This window comes from Protopterus annectens, chromosome 2.part1 (genome assembly GCF_019279795.1).
Source record: "Protopterus annectens isolate FY-2018-M chromosome 2.part1, PAN1.0, whole genome shotgun sequence".
Taxonomy (NCBI): domain Eukaryota; kingdom Metazoa; phylum Chordata; order Ceratodontiformes; family Protopteridae; genus Protopterus; species Protopterus annectens.
This window is the reverse complement of record NC_056729.1, coordinates 1,362,134,332-1,362,156,459: the sequence shown is the minus strand read 5'-3', so window position 1 is coordinate 1,362,156,459 and position 22,128 is coordinate 1,362,134,332. Positions and strand designations below refer to the sequence as shown.

At 38.4% G+C, this 22,128-nt stretch overlaps 1 protein-coding gene across 8 annotated transcripts in view; it reads left to right on the top strand.

Moving 5' to 3' along the window:
* The window catches only part of RBM47 (RNA binding motif protein 47), an 876,418-nt gene that overhangs the window by 458,080 nt on the left and 396,210 nt on the right, over positions 1-22,128 (top strand). For all 8 annotated transcript variants that reach the window (XM_044062819.1, XM_044062821.1, XM_044062826.1 and 5 more), the window contains exon 4: positions 11,405-11,534. The gene's annotated coding sequence lies outside the window, so the exon portion shown is untranslated. The remainder of the gene's footprint in view (positions 1-11,404; positions 11,535-22,128) is intronic.

Here is a 22,128-nt window from a genome sequence, read left to right as displayed (position 1 = left end):
AGGCGAAAAGAATAGTAAGTTAAAGAGTAATAGGTGAACTGGAAGGAAATACTGAGATTGTTGGGATAAGGAGACAATCAGATATAGAGAGATTTAAAAGCACAGTAATATCTTCCTCTATGCTGCTCCATTTTTTTTTCAGGACTCCATAAGGGTTTGTTTATATAAATTGTATTGTTCTGCTTCTTAAATACTATTTAAGTAAATATATGTCTATATATATATATATATATATATATATATATATATATATATGTATATATATATATATATGTATATATATATATATATATATATATATATATATATATATATATATATTGTAGTGTGTACTATTTCATTAATATTGTTTAACTGTATGCATGCATTTCTTAAAATTTTACTGTTCATATCCAACCTATTTAACATATAATACTTATAAGATATAATATTTACAAAGCTTCTCTTCCTAGACCTCCACTGAAAATGGCCTTTGTTCCCAGCAAGATTTTCCCAGTAATCAAATGGCAAATAAATAAATAAACTAAATAAATACATAAATAAATAAATTAAATAAATAAATAAACAAACAAATAAATAAATAAAAGAAAGAATGACTGGAGAGATTTCAAATTTGTAGGAATAAACACATCAGACACCAGATATGTTTCAGTTGTTTTTGCACTATGGCAGTCAACTTGGCATACATTTCTTTGTAACTTATGTGATGCTGTCTAGTTTCTGAGCAGCCGAAGCTCATATTTGATTAGCTTGAGGAAGCAAATGGGGTGCAGGGGAATGAACTATACATTTTAGTCAAACAACACTTGATATCACTTGCTACTTTTTTGCAGTGTAGACACAATAGGGTGCTTATCCCTGCAGGACAGCTCAAGAAATATTTCCAATTTACTACTGAGGATCATGTACTATTAAAATGAAAAATGTAATTTGTCTGTTATATGTGTTCACTGATTAAGTGAAGGAAATAAGAAATATTATGTTTAATGACTTTTGTTTATTAAACAGCTTTACTATGAAGAATAATATGCCCCTTTTGAAAATGTATTTATGTATTTTGAAAATGAAATAAGCACATGCCAGTCTAGTTGTCATAGAAAAACAGGTGTTCTCTTGCAGAAAAGAGGAGGAGGTGATGAAGCATGTATGACAGTTACAAGAGGTCAAGAGGGGATAGGGGCTAAAAGGCATACCTCTTAAACTCTTAGAGCAAGAAATCTGGACAAAGCCATACCTAATGGGCGACAAAGGCCTGAAAATAGGGACAAAGTTTAAATATTGATCTTACAAACTTAGAAAGTTGATAGAATGACAGGTTTCATATTAGCATAAAATTTCTGAAGGGTATGAAGTCTGAAACTCAAATGTCTGTCATTATTTTTTGTCTTCAGTCATTAATGACATGCCAATAAATTGCCAGAAAACCAAATTTTTATGAAAAATGGGCCAAAATTATAAGGCAAAAATCTGGACATTCTGGAAAATCTGTACAGTTGAGAGGTATGCGATTACATCTGCAAGAAAGGGTTTTTGGGAGTTAACAAAACATAGTCTATGAAGAACATCAGGAATTCTTTAAATAAAGAATTGATATTACAAAGGATTAAGCTGGGAGAAGGTGTGACATTTTAAATGAAGTAGAAGGTGACAGGGATTAGAGAGAAGAAAGCAAAGATGAGAAGATATAGGTTACTGAAGTCACTGGAAAGAAACAGAGAAATGAGAAGCTTAGAAAGAAATGCTGAAGTAGTTATATTGAATATAAATAGCATTACAGCTATATACAAGAATTGTTGGTTCAAAAACTTGTGTTGTACAAAAGTAAAATTTACTTTTTTTCAGGGAAGAAGGGCTGTATTAACAGAAATACATTGTTTGTTAACTAAATTACCTTTTCCCCATGGAAGTGAGACAGGAATATGAATTTTTTAAGTAATAATTGCATGGACTATGGTGCATGACTATGGATCTTTAAAGTAATAATTAAGTATTTTCAAGATTTATTGTGGGATATCCCGACATTTTACCCTAGAAATGAATGGATTTGATAAAAATGAATTGTGTTCTTATTTAAAGTTTAATAATAAATTATCTAACAGGCAAAGGGAAGGGAATGATTTACATATAAAAGGGCTATAGCAGCTGTATTATTAATTTTATGATACTGTTAGATGACTTACAAGTTGAGAAGGCAAGACTGGAAGTAAAAGGTGTTTCAGATCATAAAATGGCTGAACTGACAATCTATATTCATACAAAAGGAAGACAGGAAAAGGTTTTGGCAAAGTAATAATGAATTACTACAGTATGAAGATGTGCAAAGATGCATGACATTTTCTAGCAGGCAATGAGAGTTATTCTTTGAGTCATGGACAGCAACATAGACGCGAGGTGGTACATACAGGGGAAAAGTCATGTAGACCAAGCATTTTAAGCATTGACTGTGGTATGCAGTATCTTCAAGATAAGAAAACATGAACCACAGGTTGCAGTATGTGTCATGGCCAGCCAACCACCTCATGGTGTTAGACAATTTCAGTCTAGGTGATATAGTCACATTGGCTAACAATGGCTAACGGGGTACGCCATTCAAAGAGGTGCCAACAGTTGAAATGACACCCCAAACCATGTAAAATGGGAAAAAGTGGATTAATGATGGTAGAATGAGAAGCATGAGAAGATCTCAGGGCGAACATGGTGAAAGGGGTAACAGAATAAATGGAAGTCATAAAGGCGCAGGTAATATCGTAGAAAAAAGTTTCATTAGTGTACTACCAGAGTTAAATTAGAGATTATAATTATAAAAGGAATGAAGGTCAGCAGGACTAAGACAGAATATGTGTGTGTGAATGAGAGGGAGGACAGAGGAATGGTGAGGATGCAGGGAGTAGAGGTGGCGAAGGTGGATGAGTTTAAGTACTTGGGGTCAATAGTTCAGAGTAATGGCGGGTGTGGAAGAGAGGTGAAGAAGAGAGTACAGGCAGGATGGAGTGGGTGGAGAAGAGTATCAGGAGTGATTTGTGACAGACGAGTACCAGTAAGAGTGAAAGGAAGGTCTACAAGAGGGTAGTGAGACCAGCTATGTTATATGGGTTGGAGGCAGTGGCATTGACAAAAAGGCAGGAGTTAGAGCTTGATGTGGCAGAGTTGAAGATGTTAAGATTTGCACTGGGTGTGACGAGGATGGACAGGATTAGGAATAAGTATATTAGAGGGTCAGCCCAGGTTGGAAGGTTTGGAGACAAAGCCAGAGAGGCAAGATTACGTTGGTTTGGACATGTGCTGAGGAGGGATGCAGAGTATATTGGGAAAAAGATGCTAAGGATGAAGCTGCCAGGTAACAGAAAAAGAGGAAGGCCTAAGATAAGGTTTATGGATGTGGTGAGAGAGGATATGCAGGTGGTTGGTGTGACAGAGCAAGATGCAGAGGACAGGAAGAAATGGAAACAGTTGATCTGCTGTGTCGACCCCTAACGAGAGCAGCCGAAAGAAGAAGAAGAAGAAGAAGGAGAAGAACTATAAAATGTAAAGAGGAATTAAGGGGCAAGGGACCATGTTGTTCGGGCTTATAGTACAAAACCATAACAGCTATAAAGCTCATAAAGCTCATTTATTTTGCCATTCACAGATGTAATTTTAGAACTGATTTTGAAGCAAACCACTCGACTCAGTGGCACGTTTTATTTGAGGCCTGAATTCAGACATTTTTCTATCCCAGTGTGCACTTTTTGAGCTGCTTTTCTCTTCTTCTGTCATTCTAGTAGCAGTCCAAGTGCTGCCTGTCCTTCAGTGTGCCTACTGGCACTCCAGTCACCCCCTGGTCCACTGCCTGGATTTAAGCCAGGGATAGCAAGGAACGTAAAGGCATTCTGGGGAGGGGGGGGGTCATGCTGTCCTACTTCAAACCGGGTCATGTCCAACTTTGCATCATTTTCCCTGCCTTGTAATTTCTTTACAGTTGACAAAGGAAGAAATGAATGAAGACCTAAATGTAAAGGAAGTTGGAATATATGCATGAGGTCTACGTGGTACTGAGTTGGGGAAGTAACAAGACTTTACATGGAGATATAAGAGTAACTAACAGCAGGTACAAGAAGATGGAGTATGTGAGATGCTGCAGGAGTATAAAGCAAATAAGTCTTCATGGCTGGTGGGTCATGACTAGAAAGGAACAAGTTACTTACTGATGATATTAACAGTTAGCCCGCAGAAAATCTTAAGGAGATTTTATGATAAGGATGAGATGGATCTTTTTATGGGAAGGATATTTATTTGCTGAAAATGGATATTATGCCATTATAACAAATAGGTTTGTTGGTTATTTATTTAATATTTGTTAACTGGGAAAGTTCGACTTGGAATTAAGCTAATTTTCAGTGGAGGCCCAGGGAGAAATGTTCCAGATGCACGTCTTTATAACGTGGGAGGAAACCCACACGAATGCATGGAGGGCATGCAGACTCAACACAGATGGGGAGGAAACCCACACGAACACATGGAGGACATGAAAACTCCACACAGAAGCCACCCCAGCCAAGAATTGAACCACAGAATCTCTTGCTGTGAGGTGACATTGCTACCGCTGCACCACTGTACCATCTAGATGTCAATTATCACTTGATTCAAATGGTTTTAGTGATTAAGTCAGAAGAAAAGTTGAACAAATGAAGAGTTAAAAGGAATAGCACAGTGAGTATGATAATTTAACTAAGAGAGGTCTTTGAAGACGGAAAATTGCAACTGAGGGTAATAAACTGATTGTTATTATTATTTTCTTACTTTGTTTTCCTTAGCACTTGCATGAAGTGGACCTGCCTGGCCCTTTGTCAGCCATGGTAATAAAGGCACTGAAGAAATAATGCAAATGCAGCACATACTACGAACTCTGACAAGCTGCATTAAATTCATAACATAAAAGCTCATTCAATATAAAAGCATTAAACCTACATTGAATTTGACCTTTTTGTAACAAACACAATCCAAAAACAAACATTTTTCACTAAGTGTTAGCATTCCTAATGTAAAGCACAAAATTTGCTAAGACATGGTAAAGACATAACCGAAACAGACCAAAAACATCATAAAACAATCCTATGAATACTATATGCTTTACTGTGGCAAACTAGTTAGATCATTGGGACATTATGGGAAAATATTTTAATGCCCTAGAAATAGCTCTGTAAGAAATGCTATAGGGTATTCAGAAACTGTTAGTGCACTTTGTTATATGAAATAATGTGGAGAGCAATGCTGCGTAGAGGCTGAGTGATTGAAAGACAGAAATAAAATAAAAACGCATGCTCTGCATACTGTTCAAATGACATCATAGTGGCATGCAGCTGAGTGATTACATTCTAATGAGAGCTATTGTGTATACAGATGATGACATTAAACATGGATGGCTGATTCAGAAAGGCATACATTTACCAAGGAGAGCTGCAATCATCAGCTACTCAGTGCACCAGGATTTGCCTGTGTAGAGGATATTTGGTTACATTATGATGTTAGGAGTAGCATCAGTATTAGAATGGCATGTATTAATAGCTGCCTTCATAGCTAGTGTCCTTGTTGCTATGAGTCATCACCCTCTATAATACAGATGGCTCCATCAGTGGCTAATGTACCACCACCTCCAAAACCCAGGACATTGTCAAACATTAAAATGCAGGCAAAGACACCATGTGAGAATTAATACACATGTGCTGTCCTCACTTGGAATCAAGGAGAATGCATGAAATGCCTATCATAGTGGACATGCAACCTTGTTTTGCAGCAACCATCCTAAATCAGTTCCCTGATGGAAATAAGATGACAGAACTACCACTATGCAATGTATTTTGTGATGTATCTTGTTTTCTGGTGGTCCTGAGGGCCACTGACTGCACCTACACAGCTATCATGACCAGCACTCAGTATATCAGCCAGAAGAGCTTTCACTCCATCAAGTACCAGGTGGTATGCAGTGCACCATGTAGTATGTGCAATGTGTATGTGTACTATCCAGATAGTTCCCCTGATTCCTTCATCTGGCATGCATACAATTTCAAACAGTGGTTCATCTGTGATGATGATTAATGGGCTCACCTACTGGGTTGGTACATACATGTCATGGACCTAAACCTAGATGCACACTTCTCATGGTTGTTGGCAGAAGAACACTCATATCAATGTCCACTGCTGTGTGTAATGAAGATGATGCCAAATATACCTTGGAATCATTGCTGATGTCACCCATCCACAGCTCTCAAACCACGGGGGGGGGGGGGGGCTTACGAAATTGCATTGTTGCAGACTTGGAACATCATTGAATGCATGTTCAGACTTCTGATGGCTTGTTTCTGCTGCATGGTCATTGGTTCATAGTTAAGTACTAAGCTAGATGCTCTGCTGCGCCATTTTAAGACAAGCAAATTTATTTTTTTATTTGTGCTTGAATTAACCTATTCCATTTGGAATAGTGGTGCACAGCTACAGTTATCCCACTCCACAAGGGGGGAATCCACCTTGGTTCCCAGGAACTACTGCCCCATCAGTCTGACGAGCCTGATCTGCAAGGGCATGGAACGCATTATCATGGAACTTATAAACAAGGGCATTGGAAAACGTCAAACACTGGACCCCACCCGGTTTGGTTTTGTGAAGGGCCAACCTTGTCTACTGAATCTGATTGATTGCTTTGAATCAGTCTCCAGAACTGTGGACAAGGGTAATGCCATCCACACAGCCTATCTGGACCTCGCCAAGACCTTCGACACCACCCCCCACTCTGGAATCATAGATAAACTTACTAAGCCGGGCATAAATCCCTGTGTCACTTGATGGGTTGCCAACTGGCTTACTGACAGAACCCAGACTGTAAAAGTAGCTGACTCCAAATCCAGTTCCAGACAAGTGACAAGTGGAGTACTTCAGGGTTCAGTCCTGGGACCGCTCTTGTTTGTCATCAACTTCTCGGAAGTACACTAAGGGACTCTGGCTAACAAAGTCTGAAGATGACTGCAAACTGGGAGCCATTATTGAATCCCCAAATAATGTGGATATTCTACAAAAGGGCCTTACAGAAACAGATGCTTGGTGCCAGAGCCATGGGCTCAAGCTTAATGCCAAGAAATGTATAGTTATCCCCTTTGGGAAAAAACATGTACCCATGAATTACCACATAGGTGGCAGTACACTAAACACCAAAAGTGTGATGAGAGACTTAGCGACACAGGTAGACAGTGGTCTCACCTTCGATAACCACATCACCACAACAGTCAGGAAATCCTTCTACGTGGCACACCTCATCACTAAGGACTTTTCACCAAGAAAAAAGGAGGTCATTGTCCCACTGTACTCATCCCTCATTAGACCCATTATAGAGTACAACGCCCTGTTTGGTATGTACCTCACAAAATATCTGCAACAGCTGGAAAGGCCACAGAAATACCTCACTAAAAGAATCACAGGCCTAAAGCGGATGCCCTATACTGACCATCTAGAAACACTCCAGCTATACTCTGTGGCATATCGTCTACTCAGGGGGCGATCTCTGCTTAACATACAAGGCCATTTCAAACCCTGAGCAGTTGGACATGCTCCACTTAAAGAAATCCCAATCCCTCAGAGCCACACACTCCATGGATCTAAACCTTGTCATTACAATGAACAAATCATGCTGGAGAGCTAGATTCCTGACCCAGAGACTCTCCAAACTCTGGAATAGACTGCCCATACATGTCAAGCAGAGCACCTCATTGGCGCTTTTCAAAAGGAACCTTGATGATTGGATGGGAGATAGGAAATTCACCCTGGGGATCACGTCAGTAGCCTTGCTAGACAGGGGTCCAGGGAAGTAAATATCGTGGGAAGAAATATCCAAGGAATTGTTATGGCTAGGTTTGTATAGGCCCTAGGGCCGATAGCCTAGTACCAACCTGTGAACCTATGAACCTAGAGATTAGTCTTACCTATCTCATGATTGATAATTTTATATTACCCCTAATAAGAATAACTGGGATCATACCCTAGATAATTTGAGGGGACCCATGCATGGAGCAAAGCAATTAAGAACTGCCTTTGTCCATTAGTAGTACAGGGAGCAGTTCTGGGGTAAATTTTCTGTTTCCCATTCATAAATCCAAGTTGCTCTTGAATATGGACAGGAATGAAATTTGTTTTATGTGAGTGGGGAGTCTGTTCCAGAGCAGATGGTGGTACAATGCATCATGAACTTGAGACCTGCTGAACACTATTTGGTGGTATAAAATCAGTTACAGAATGAAAAGGTCATAGTACCGTCAAGCAGACCTGTGACACCAGCAGAGGAAGAGTCAGATATGGAGTCATTGGAAAAACTGACTGTGGTGGTTCCCTATGAGAGGCAGAGGTGGATGCAATCTGTAGCATCACTAACAAAAGAGGTGCCATCTGGTCTATGTGTAAGGGTCAGCACATGGAAAACCTAGAGTAGAACTGATGAATGCATTAATACAAGTAGGTTATGCACTGCACTCGTACAACTTGCCAAACTATGCATCAGACATTACCAAACTCAGAGCTGTAACTAGAGTGTGGCAAAGGGGGTGACTGCTCCAGATGCAAGCTGTTAGGGAGTCACAAGTAAGTGCAGTAACTGGAATTGATATATGAAGCCAGAAGGATATTTGGATTTATAAATAAATGCTGATATTGCTTTTGTGGTTATGGATGAAGCTTTATTTGCTCCTAAAATTTTAATTCAAGGGATACCAATTTGGGGAACTACTCAAGGTACCAGATATCCTAGCTATGGCTCTAATCACACCTACACAGGTCAGAGATGTAGGTAGAGCGCAGTCATCACTATCATAAATGCATTGGGGTGTGGCACAGAACAGAAACAAGGAACAAGACTAACATTTCTGTTTGGGTTATGGGAGGTGGGCATAGTAGCCATGCACATGTCCACGAGGTTGGTGGTATTCAGGGATCACAACCTCCAGGGTCACAGTTTCCATACTGAGAACAGTAGTTGGATGTACCAGGTGGCTCTGCAGCATCAGGACTAGCTATGTCCTGCCTAATGGATGGAATAGCACTTTAATAACACAAATGTGACTCTGTGGCACCCCCATTTAAGGAAGCAGTTGATAGTCAGCATAGTCGTTCCTGTGAGTGGCTATGGGTGGGCAGGGTATTCAGTAGGCCAGCAGGAAATGGGCTATTGCCTGTCAGCATATATTCCAGCTTCCTCTGCCTTGAGATGGGCATGTAGGTAATATAGCAATAATCCATGGCTGGGTGTGGGTAATGTTAGCTTTACCCACAGCTGGGATGGTTTGGTCACAAGGGCGTAGCCCAAGTGGCCAGTCAAAGCCAACCATGCGTAAGTCTAGTATTACCCACACCCAACTGTGGGTTATTGCTATTATACAATGGCATTATTTAAGAAAAAAGTTACTTATCTTCAACAATGCCCTTGTATAAGGACAGCGTGCTGCTCTTCCACATTGTTCACTGATGTCCTGGGGCTTTCTTGATGTACTGTGCATGCGTATGGGACTTTCGTTCCCATGCTTACACAGTACATCAGTGCTGTGTAAAGGATGCAATACTGAATGGAAGATCTCCATTGCTTTTTTGTTTTGTTTTTTAATTAAAGAAAAGAAATGAAATCCGGAGATTTCAAATGAATGGGAGAGAGAGAAAATATGTGGATAATCAGGTACATTTGTCTACTTATGTGCAACGTGATCGATTGCCCTTGTATTTGTCTCTCTGACATCTGTCTCATTCATTTGAAGTCTCTGGTTCTTGTACACAATGCATTGCAACTCACTGATCTCTTTATTGAATGGAGGGGTCCTTTTATAAACAATTATCTTCTGAAAACATGAACAAAATGCATGTTCTACCATGTTATTTATGTTTGTTGGATTGTTCCGTTAAACGTACTGTTTAACATCTATGTAAATATAATATTATTTCTGAAAAGTGAAGCAACTGTATACCTTTAACAAATCTATACAATCTTCTAGCTAGTATTCAGTAGCTGGTATACATTTTAAGAACAAATGAAACAAAAGTAACATTTTTGTAGTGTATGTTAATAGAAGAAATTCCAGGTGACTGCACTTTTTCCCATTCATATATGCTTCATTTAAAACAGCCAAGTGTGTATGCAAAGTACAGGCATGAAATGTCATTAGTACTAATAGTTACTGTCCTTGGGGAAGTATTATGAACATAATAGTTGTTGGAATTTTGTCTGGATAGCTTTCCAAATTATTACAGGCAGCACTGGTTGAAGATATGCTCACTGCTAAAGCAGACAGGGTAAACATTGCAAACTAATACCCACAGTAACAAGACTAGAACAGATTTCTGGTATAAAAATAAGCATTTAACAAATATCATCTATGCTACTGTATATAGCTTATTTTTCATCAGGAATTATTTGTATCTTTAAGAAATCTTCAGATAATAGGATTTTAACATAGATAAGCAAAGTTGCATATTTGCCAGACTGAATTGTACAGAAATTCATATCTAGTACTTCACTGAATTTATAATAATTGTATTCAGATGTACTTATGTTTCAGGTTGAAAGATACATAATTCACTACATTTTGTATGAATGTTTTGACATGTGTGCAACTGTTTTGTTAAAATCAAGTTTCTTTATTGCTCATCATTAGAGAACAGAGCATTATGGTCCCCTTTCCCCCACTTGAACTTCTTTAAATGAATGGATCAGTTAATAAGTAGACCATTGATGAATTCTGGAAATAATACTCCTACTACTACTACTACTAATAATAATAATAATAATGATAATGATAATAATAATAATAATAATAAAAAACAGAAATTGCTGTTCTTTTCCCCAGGAGAATAAAAAGCAAATCATAAACTCACAGTGATGTTACAAAATCTACGAAGATCATGAGATCTTAAGAGCTCAGCATATCGATACTGGTGCACTATTACTCTTAATGAACTGTTAGAGAGAAAAGACATTTTATTTTGGTCTCCCTGCAGCCAGTGTTTCCTAACATTCCTATGAAATTCATAGAAAACAACACCACAATGGAACTTTATGATCTACTTGCTATAAAAGTACTTAAGTTTCTGCCCAGAATGGGGTGTGTGAATTTATGAAAATTTGGTAGTGTTGTCTGACAGTTTTTCACAGTCTGAAAAAGATGAAAAGGTAAAGCACATTAAAGGGACAGTAACCTACAGCTTGAGTACATTTGATTTAAATACAATTGCTGCAAAGACAATGGGTTTAAATGTAGAATGCAGCTGCTTAGCAGGAACAGTTTGACTGCCTTCAGAGACACGGTTTGCTCCATTGTAAACACTGAATAGATCAAACTGATTTGAGTATCAGAGTTTGCCATCAGGGTATCTAAACACTGTTATGGATTTAACTTTTCAGGACCCACTGTGGATTTTAACATCATCTTCCTCTTGCATCACTGGTGTCTGTGGATAAAAATCAACCTACTAATCTAGTTGTTAGCTAACTTCTAACAAGATACAAGCTGCTCCATTCATCACAAAGAGCTGTAAGTAATATTTAATATCTATGAAATATTCATCTACAGATCTATTGTAACCTAGTGATGTGTCATTGAAAAAAGGATGTCATATATTTATTCACACACACACACACACACACACACTCACACACACACACACACACACACACACACACACACACACACACACACACACTCACACACTCACGTGCACACACACACACACACACACACACACACACACACACACACACACACACACACACACACATGTCCATGCATCTCTAAATCATATTTTGAGTTTGCTTTATCCTTTATTAGGAAATATTTTAACATACAGTGTAGTTCTCTTATTCATTATAGCATATACTAATATTCAGCAATATTTATTGGAGTATTCATCAATAAATGCTATCAGGCAGTAACAAACTACTTACTTCTGTCAATGGAAGTTATTCACTTTGATAATTTTAATGCACTGACTTACACATAATGCTTAAAGTGCATTGTTATAATTTCTCTTATCTGCTGTATTATAGTGATTTTATCAATGAGACCATGGAGATTGCATAACACAATTATTTATTATGTCTGTGCATCTGTTTTTCTATTTCTTTATTTTTATTATGTAATTGGTAAAATAAAGATCTCTTTCTGCCAGTAGGTTTGTACTAGGCTAACTGCCCTTGCAAGTCATTTTAAGCTTGACAATTATCCCATTTAGTGCTTAAAATTAAACTGCCCCACTTGTTATCCTAAACCTTTCCAATATCTATTTTTATATATTACTCTATTGATAATTACAAAATCAGAATGTAGATTTTTGGAGGGGGGAGATGTGCACTGGGATAAAGCATATGTCTAATGATCTCTAGAGAAAAAAAATAATATTAAGAAAATATTCATCTAAGTGAACATAAAACTGTGTTTGTTAAAGCAGAACTTCCTTTGTACAGCGAATAACACAGCATTACATAAAGATGAAGATGTAATTAACAGAGAGGGGAGTATAAGCTTTTGGTCATTTTTAGTGCCGATTCAGGCAAATATGTTTCCGTATGTGTAGCCCTTTGTGAGCATTATATTGTACAAGTGACTATTATTTCCAGTGTCTCTTCTGATAAGAATGTCTCTTTATGCCTAGTCTCTCTTAGTATTCCATTTGTACAGATGGTTGTTTCCACTGTCTGTCCAGACATGCATATCTCTCACTGTCTAGCCTTTTTGTGTAGACAATAATATACAGAGGTGACCACTTGTGTGTGTATAGCTGATATTCTTCAAAGATCATTTTATTTCTCTCAGATCCCATTTTCTGGTCCTCTAACAGATTCTAGGTTACATTAGAAATTACAGTAAAACATTAAGGGGAAGCTACTTTAACTCAACATTGCCTGCCATACTGCAGACAGCAGTACTGGGGCAGTGTGTGAAAACAAACTATAATACACTGGTTTCTAACAACTTTTTTTTACCCCAACTTTTATGTGTAAATAAACAAAACATTGTTCCATATCCATAAGCCACAAAGCCACGATCAGCCTTTTTACTTATTTTTATATCTGGTGAAATATCACTTGATGAAGACTATTAAACTACCCTTTTCATAAATATTCTTTGTTGTTTTATGGATGTTTGGTATGTGTGAATTAGATTTCAACTGTGGCTGTTTTATCAGGCATTCAGAAAAATGCTCTACGTAGTTATAAATGTACATTCTGGCAATATTCAGTCCCTAGTAAATTGTTTCAATACTGCAGATATTGATAAGAATCACCTTTTTTCCAAAGGAATCATGCATGATCCATTACATATGTGGGTATCTGTAATGATAAATGTGGATTACCCTTCCTCCTTTCAAATTTCACCATTAACTCGCATCCCTTACATTTTACTGGCAGTGGTGATATAAGTAACTGCTGTAACCAAAGCTGGTAATTCTGAATTTACAGTTTCATTTCTGAGCTGTGGCAAGTGGTGGCAGTTTTGTTTACATTAAGAGGGAATATATAGAGTTAAAAAAAATGCATACGAATTTACTAGAATATGTGTACATTTTAAGCAGCTCAGGTACATAATGTAATACAAGGATTTGTCCTTCCACTGAAGAACATTGATCTTAGAGTTATTGCATTTCAGTATTAGGTGGTACAGAGGTGTAATTTTCTGCAAAAGAATGTTTCCTCTTTTTGCCATTGCCAAGTTATTTTGTTTAAGTTTTATTACATATATCTTTTATGTTTGGTACAGCTGTTTATGTCCTCCACTGAGGATGGGACAGAATGTGAGTAGATATTCTGGATGCAGTCATCATAGCACATTATGTTAGTACAATATTTACTATGATTACGTTTTGTAGAAGTAGCCTAAAGTTACAGCTAATGATGTTTACCATCTTTTCTTGCATTTTAAGATTGTAGTAGGGATGAGGACTCAATAATTTTGTTAAGAAAGCAGGAAAAGATAATTAAATAATTTATGTAACATATACAGTACTGCAAGCAAGTGAAGGAAAAGGTTTACACACAGCTATAGCAAACAGCTCCCTATTTAAATGTCACACTTGAAATACTAAGTGCCTACAAGCCTAAAAAAAAAAACAAAAACAAAAAAAACAAAAGCAGAAGATAAGAACATATCTCGAAAATCACTCTTCTTCTGTAAAATTCTTTTAGCAGGGGAGAACAACTCACCCCCACAGCCCCTCAAAACTCATATATATATATATATATATATATATACCAACTCCAAGATCACCATACCATGGAAAGAAATGGAATATTCTGAAAAATAGTATATCATACTTAATATGTGTAAGTCTGATCATTCAGTCTTCATGTTTCAGGATTTGCTCTAGCATGTCCCACTATTAGGTCACATCTTGTGTGGGTGCATTCAGGCATGCCCAGATAAGATAAGGATGCAGAGGCTAGGCTGCACAGATACTTGGTTATTTTGTATATTGATGTTGACCACTACTGTTCATATAATATCATGGCAATCCTAGACATGGCTACAAAACAGAATGAAAGCTCCACAAAAGCAATGCAGGTTTCAACTTGCCTGAAAGTCAGAAAAAAGGACATATAGATAGTTTAAGAAAAAGTTATGTGACAGAACACTAAAAATGTGCAGCAAATTATTTTTTTATAAAGCACTGCAAAAACTTCAGTGTACAGTGGTTGAGTGGGCAGATAATGTTAAGTAATAGATCCCAAACTATTTTATATACTAATAAAGGTTGTATATGGACTGCCAGTCAAGGTTAGAATATATGAATAAAATGAAAGGAGGTTACTGAAACTCAGCCCCATCAATGTTGTAATTAAACATTAACTATGCAATATTTTTCTGCAATAAGAAAAGGGACATTTTTTTAAACCTTAAATAATATCTACATCACCCTATCCTATACTTTTTAGTAGAATACAAGTCACACACAGAGACAGACAGACAGACAGACACACACACACACACACACACACACACACACACACACACACACACACACACACACACACACACATATGCAAACACTTTCTCCCTTCTCTAAAGCATCCTTCAGTTTTTCTATGTAGTAAATATTTGAAAATTTCAGAATATCTCTGCCAATGTGTTTGTATAGTCATAGTAGGCTTTATCCTACACAATACCAGTTCTTGGATGAAAACCAGTAACCAGAAAATGATCTGAGTATCCTTATTTCATGTTAAAAGGTGCAAATGACAGAATACTCAGATTGCTGTATCATCAGCACATCATGAGATCAGATGTAATTTGTTTGGTAATGCAAATAATTTGCTTAGTCTTTGCTCTTGGTTGATCAGCTCTCTTGTCAGCTCTCTGTCACAGGGAAATGTAATAGCAGGTTGAAGTTTTTTAACTGGATTACATCTACATTGTCAAATACCGCATTTTTTTGCTGAGCATTTTGTTTACTCTGATGAAGCTTCCTTGTGTAGAGAAGCGAAAACGCTAATTTTCTTTACAAATAAAATCTGCGTTAAGGTTTTTGGTTTGCGATACTGCTTGGCATCCGATTCTTGTGTTTCTGCATTTTTTTGCTGCTAACATGAGCTCATGGTGAATGCTATGTTGATCTCATAGGTTCATAGATTAGTTCTAGGCTATCTGCCCTTATGGACCATTTTAAGCCTAGCCAAACTTCCCAACCCAAAGGTAAGAATCACACCTTATACCTTGTGTCTACGAGGTAAACACATTAACCATTATGCCAACTCCCAACCCCTCAGTGCTTACAGTGCTATTTGAATGGGTTGCTTTGAGTGTTGTACTTACAGCACATCAAAGGGACTGCACATACTGTTTTCAACAACTGCTAGCACAGATGCATTTCACACTTAATTATTGTGAGTGCTGAATGGCATGATGGATGAGTTAACTCAATTTTACTGTTTCACATAAATGGAATCACCAGAGGACTGTATTCCATGCTAATGAATTAAACACTGTCATATTCCTGCTGTACAATCACACACACACACACACACACACACACACACGCACGCACGCACGCACGCACGCACACACACACACACACACACACACACACACACACACACACACACACACACACAAATAGATGGGGAATTGCGGATATTGCAAACTCTTTTGCTACCCTCAGATAAATTCATCATGATTGTTGACATGCAGCCCTCATATCTTACCATCCCTATTACATCAGCAGAAGCGAGAAAGATCCTCCTGTGGAAAAATAACTTTCACTTGATTGTACCAGTAGAGAGAACATTCTGCCAGTCCATAGGCACACGTTTTTACTTTGTATAATGTTTCCTCACATTTTGCTTCACAGCAATGCAGAAAATAAATTTTATGAGATAGTTTGCCTCCTTTAATATATATTGAGTTAAACATCTACCATTTCTCAGAAGATATTCTAATATGTCTGGATAGAACGTGAAAGAATCTTTAAGAATGTCTAGCTCCTTGAAACATGTAGCAACTAGACAAGCTTTTGAGATAATGCCATCAGATCCCATTTAAAAGTACACATGTACTTCAATGAAATATACTTTTCCACACATATTTAACTTATTCTATTATAAAAATATATTCTCAGTTCTTAAAGCATGTCCTCATCAGGCACTGTGATATCCTGATTACCACCCAATGGGTCAGAATGCATTTTTTGATCCTCATCAAATCAGTAGATTCTGCTCTACCAATAATTTCCTCTGGGTCAAAGTATTACACGTCATACCAGTTTTAGTGTTTTCTTTTTTTACTTTCCTGCTTACCTAAAGCATCTTATTTGTTGCAGATGTCACATTCTCTACTCTAGTATTCAAAATTATGCCCTGACTTATGAGGAAGGTAGGAAGCTGTACATATATTTGCTGTCTCAGTGTCTGTCACATGTTCTCTCTGTGGTGTCATATTCAGTTCTATCAGTCATGTTTGTTTGTTTGCTTGTTTTTTATTTATTTGTCCTTTGTTGACCAGGCTAATCCCACTAGGCTAGCAACCTCTTTTCAGGGGAGACCTAAGGTGTTATTTATATTACTGGGGGAAATTTGGTTAGTGCATTAGGGAACTGTTTTCAACAGGTGCTGCAGGATCTTTTACATTCAGCTCAACAACTACCAACTCAAGCATATGGGCCTCAGTTTAATGTCTCATCTAATGGAAAACACACTCAGGAGTGCGGCATTAGTCAAAATAAATTGTAAAAATGCTAAATATTCAGTAAAAAAAGTATAAATATCAAAACAAAACACTACGTGAATTTAAGTGCAATGTCATAGAAAGTTTCTTCTTCTTCAGGTTTGAGCTTAAAAAGACAGAAGATATCTTCTCGGCTAATGTGCTACACTACCAGCACAACTCTCCTAAAGCCTTTAGAAAAGATGTCAAGCAAATAGGGAACAGCATGTTTAAACTGAGTAAAACTTAAATCAAAAGACCCGACTCAGTCATAGAAAAGGAAAAAAATAAATTTTAATATCCAAATAAAATCACAAAAATTCTTATAAACGCTTTCATCTCCTGTGGAGACATCATCAGATAAATAATTAAAATAACTCTTTACTTTTATATTGAATGTAATCTTGGTTCAATTGCCAAAACCATTACACTTAATAATAAGTCATTACATTCTTATAGGTTCATAGGTTCATAGGTAGGCACTAGGCTATCGGCCCTGGGGCCTATACAAGCCCAGCCAAAAAGGTACCCTGGCTTTTGCCACCAAAGAAAATTATTTTCCTGTGCCACTGTCGAGCAGAGCCACAGAGGTGATCCCCAGGGTGAATTTCCTATTTCCCATCCAATCATCAAGATTTTTCTTGAAGAGTGCTAATAAGGTGCTTTGTTTGATATAGATAGGTAGTTTATTCCAGAGTATGGGAAGTCTCTGGGGCAGGAATCTATCCCTCCGGCATGTTCTGTTTATTGTGGTGACAAGGTTTAGGTCCCTAGAGCATGTAGGTCGGAGGGATTGGGATTTCTTTAAGTGGAGCATGTCCAACAGCTCTGAGTTTGACATAGCTTTGTATGTCAGGCAGAGATCACCTCTGAGTAGGTGATATGCGACAGAGTAAAGCTGGAGTTTTTTGAGACGGTCTGCATAGGGCATCAGTTTGAGGCCGGTAATCCTCTTTGTGAGGTATTTCTGCGGCCTTTCCTGTTGTTGTAGATGTCTTGTGAGTTACATACCAAAAGGGGCATTGTACTCTATAATGGGTCTAATGAGTGATGAGTAGAGGGGAACAATGACCTCTTTTTTCTGGATGAGAAACCTTTTGTGATGAGGTGTGCCATGTAGAAGGATTTCCTGACTACTGTGGTGATGTGATTATCAAAGGAGAGACTACTGTCCACCTGTGTCCCAAGGTCTCTTATCACACTTTCAGTGTTAAGTATACTACCGCCTATGTTGTAGTTCATGGGTACAGAGTTTTTACCAAAGGGGATGACAATGCACTTTTTGGCATTGAACTTGAGGCCATGGCTTTGACACCAGGCATCTGTCTCAGTGAAGCCCTTTTGTAGAATGTCCACACCATTAGGAGTTTCGATTATGGCTCCTAGTTTGCAGTCATCTGCGAACTTCGTTAGCCAAAGATCTTCTGCGTTAGCCTGTACTTCAGAGAAGTAGATACCAAACAGGAGAGGACCCAGGACTGAACCCTGTGGTACTCCACTTGTCACTGGTCTGAAATCGGATTTGGAGTCTGCTACTTTCACAGTGTGGGTTCTGTCAGTGAGCCATTTGGCAACCCATCTTGTGACATAGGGATTTATACCTAGTTTAGTGAGTTTATCTATAATTCCAGAGTGGGGGATGGTGTCAAAAGCCTTGGCAAGATCTAGATAGGCTGTGTGAACCACCTTACCCTTGTCTACGGCTTTGGTGACTGCTTCAAAGAAGTCTATCAGGTTTAGGAGACATGATATGCCTTTTACAAACCTGAACTGGGTGGGATCCAGAGTTTGGAGATTACCAATGTCTTTGTTTATAAGTTCCATGATGATACGTTCCATGGCCTTGCAGACCAGGCTCGTCAGGCTAATGGGGTGGTGGCTCCCGAGGTCCGTGGTGGCTCCCCCCTTGTGGAGTGGGATAACTGTAGCTGTGCGCCATTCAGCAGGCACAAAGCTTGAGGTGAGGCTATGACTGAACATGGTACTTAGGTGAGGTGCCAGTTCATTCTGTAGTTCATGTAGAACTCAGCCTGGAATTTTGTCTGGTCCCATGGATGCTGTGTTCTTGGCTTTGGAGAGTGCGGTTTTTACCTGTGCAGCCGTGATTACAGGAACTTTGCATTCTTCCGGTATAGAGATGGGCTCTTTAGGGGGTGAGAGGGGGGTAAAGTTAGCACTGAACCTATCTGCCAGGATGTTGGCAATATCAGTTGGGTCTGTATACTTAGTGCCATTGTGCTGTAACTCAGAGCAGATCTGAATGTTGCCATTGAGATTCTTGACATAACTATAGAATGCTTTGTGGTTGTCTTTAGAATCAGTGGCAATTTTGTTTTCTTAACTAGCTTTGGAGGATTTTATCAGGAATCGCAGCTTCTTACTGAGGCTGACCAGCGAGCTCCTCCACTCATGGGATTTTACTCTCTTTTGCAAGAGTTTCTTCCTTCTGTTGTACAGTTTGCTTATGGCAGGGGACCACCAGATTGGCTTCCTTTTTTGGAGGATAGCATCTTGGTTCTGTTTGGGATAGCACGATCCATGCACTCATGTAAGTGCTTATAAAGTGCAATTGTGTAGGATTCAGTAGTCGTAACTGTATTGTCCATCTGCATGGGTGTCATGAAATTCACCACTTCTGTCTTAAGAAGCATGAAGTTGGCGTTGTAGAAATTTTTTACCATGGTTTCCTTAATGGGGGTTGGAGGCAGGATGTGGATATCTAGGGTATTTAACTTATGGTCGGATCGGACCAATGAGGCATTGACTTCAGGTGTGGAACACCGGTCACTCATATTGGTAATGACTAGTTCTAGGATATTGTTGCCCCTGGTGGGGGTGTGGATAAGTTGATCCAGGGCATTGGAGTTTATGAATTCCAGAAAGCGTTGAGCAAAGGAGTTGGTACATTAGTAGTTTTCCCAGTTAATGGTGGGGTAGTTGAAATTGCCCATTATTAGGGTGTTTGGTTGAACCCTAATATTTTCCAGTACATCAAGAAAAGAGGAGCAGGAATCCTGGGGCATGGTGGGTGATCTGTAGCAAGCTACAATTTGGATTGCAGTTTTGCCCAGAGTTAGTTGCACTTGGATGACCTCAGCTGCATTATGCTGAGCAACTAGCCTGGAGGTTTGGATATCCTTAATGAATATGGACACACCTCCGACTTTGGTGTTCCAGTCCAGGTTACATGGCTGAAAAGTGTGGTATGAGTTATAGCCTGATAGTGCAGGGGTGCTCTCTAGAGCCTTGAACCAGGTCTCAGTCACTGCACAGATATCAATGTTCTCCATTTTAAGGTGTGCCTCGAGTAAGTGCATTTTGAAATTTAGACTTCTAGCATTGACTAGCATCACCCTCAGTTTTTGCTTGCCTGTTCCTGTTACGGTGGTGAATTTGTCATTTGAACCTTGCCTAAAAAAGGCACTATAGGGGCGGCAAGAACCTTAGCCAGTTTCCGGAATCCCAGGGAGGACAGGTGCAGGCCATCTCTGGCAAAGCATCGTGGTCTGTTGACCATGTCATCCCAGGCAGACAGATACTGGATCCCTTTAGAATGGCACCAGAAGCTTAGCCAATTGTTGAAGTCAATCATTTTGTCCTTGTACTGCGGCATCTTTCTGGGTGATGGCAGAATGCTACTCAGGGCTAGGGTCATACTTGCCTTGGCTACAAGATCGGAGAGCTCTTCCATGTCACTTTTCATGTAGTCCAGGGAGGTACGTCTCAGGTCATTCACACCAACATGGACAATGACAGAGTCATATTTGTACTTGTTGTGGAGTGACCTGAGTGTGTGGGTTATGTGGCAGATCCTGGCACCTGACAGGCAGCTGACAGTAACCTTCTCCTTGTTTAGCAAACAATGCAGAAGGAGTCTATTAAGTAGAATGAGGTAAAGAGATGGGATGGGGGCAGTACCCCAGATCAAATCTACAGTGGGGGCAGGCAACTGCAAAAACCTCCAAATTTAAACAACAACACAGGAACAACAACATAGGAATATCTTAAAGTGATATTCCATTAAAAACAATTTAAACATCAGCTTTTTCTTTTAAAACAGAACCTATTGAGACTTGCTCATTTAAACCAGGTAGAAATGTGGCATTTAACTTTAACTACCATATAAGTTCCCTTTTAAGAAGCATTCTCTGCCAGTCACCAACCCTGGGATTTATTTTGATCTTCTTAAAAGGGAATTTATATGGCAGTTAAAATTAAGTTCCACCTTTCTACCTTCTTTTAAGTGAACATGTCTCAATATGTCCTGTTTTAAAAGAAAAAGCTGATGTTTTAAATGGTTTTTAATGGAATATAACTTTAAGAATGTAATGACTTGTTATTAAGTGTAATGGTTATGGTGATTGAAGCAAGATTATGTTCAATATAAAAGTAAAAGTTATATTAATTATTTATCTGATGAAGTCTCCACAGGAGATGAAAGCGCTTATGAGAGTTTTTGTAATTTTTATTTGGATACTAAAATTAATTTTTTTCCTTTTCTATGACTGAGTCGGGTCTTTGGATTTAAGTTTTACTAGTTTTTCTACATTTGCCAATGTTCTTGGCTACGTTTAAATTGAGGAGATAAATTGAAAGAACGAATAAAAAAAGTTAGAACTCCAGCCACAAAATTCACCCCTCAGAAACAGCAGCAAATTATCTTCTGCCACAGAATAACCACTACTTCCACCAGGAAGCTTGCAGTCTGACTAGAAGGTCAATCGAAACTGTATTTTATTGTTGAAGTGGGTGGAAATGGAAAAGCATCAAGGGCATTTGTTGCTTTTTCACAAGAATTATTATGTCTATATGGAAAGGATTTACAAGATCATCTTTTGGTTCAAGCTTGCATAGTAGGCACCACTTACATATAGTCAAAATAATTCTTGTGAAAAAGCAACAAATGCTCCTTTGTTAAGTCTACTAAACATATAAA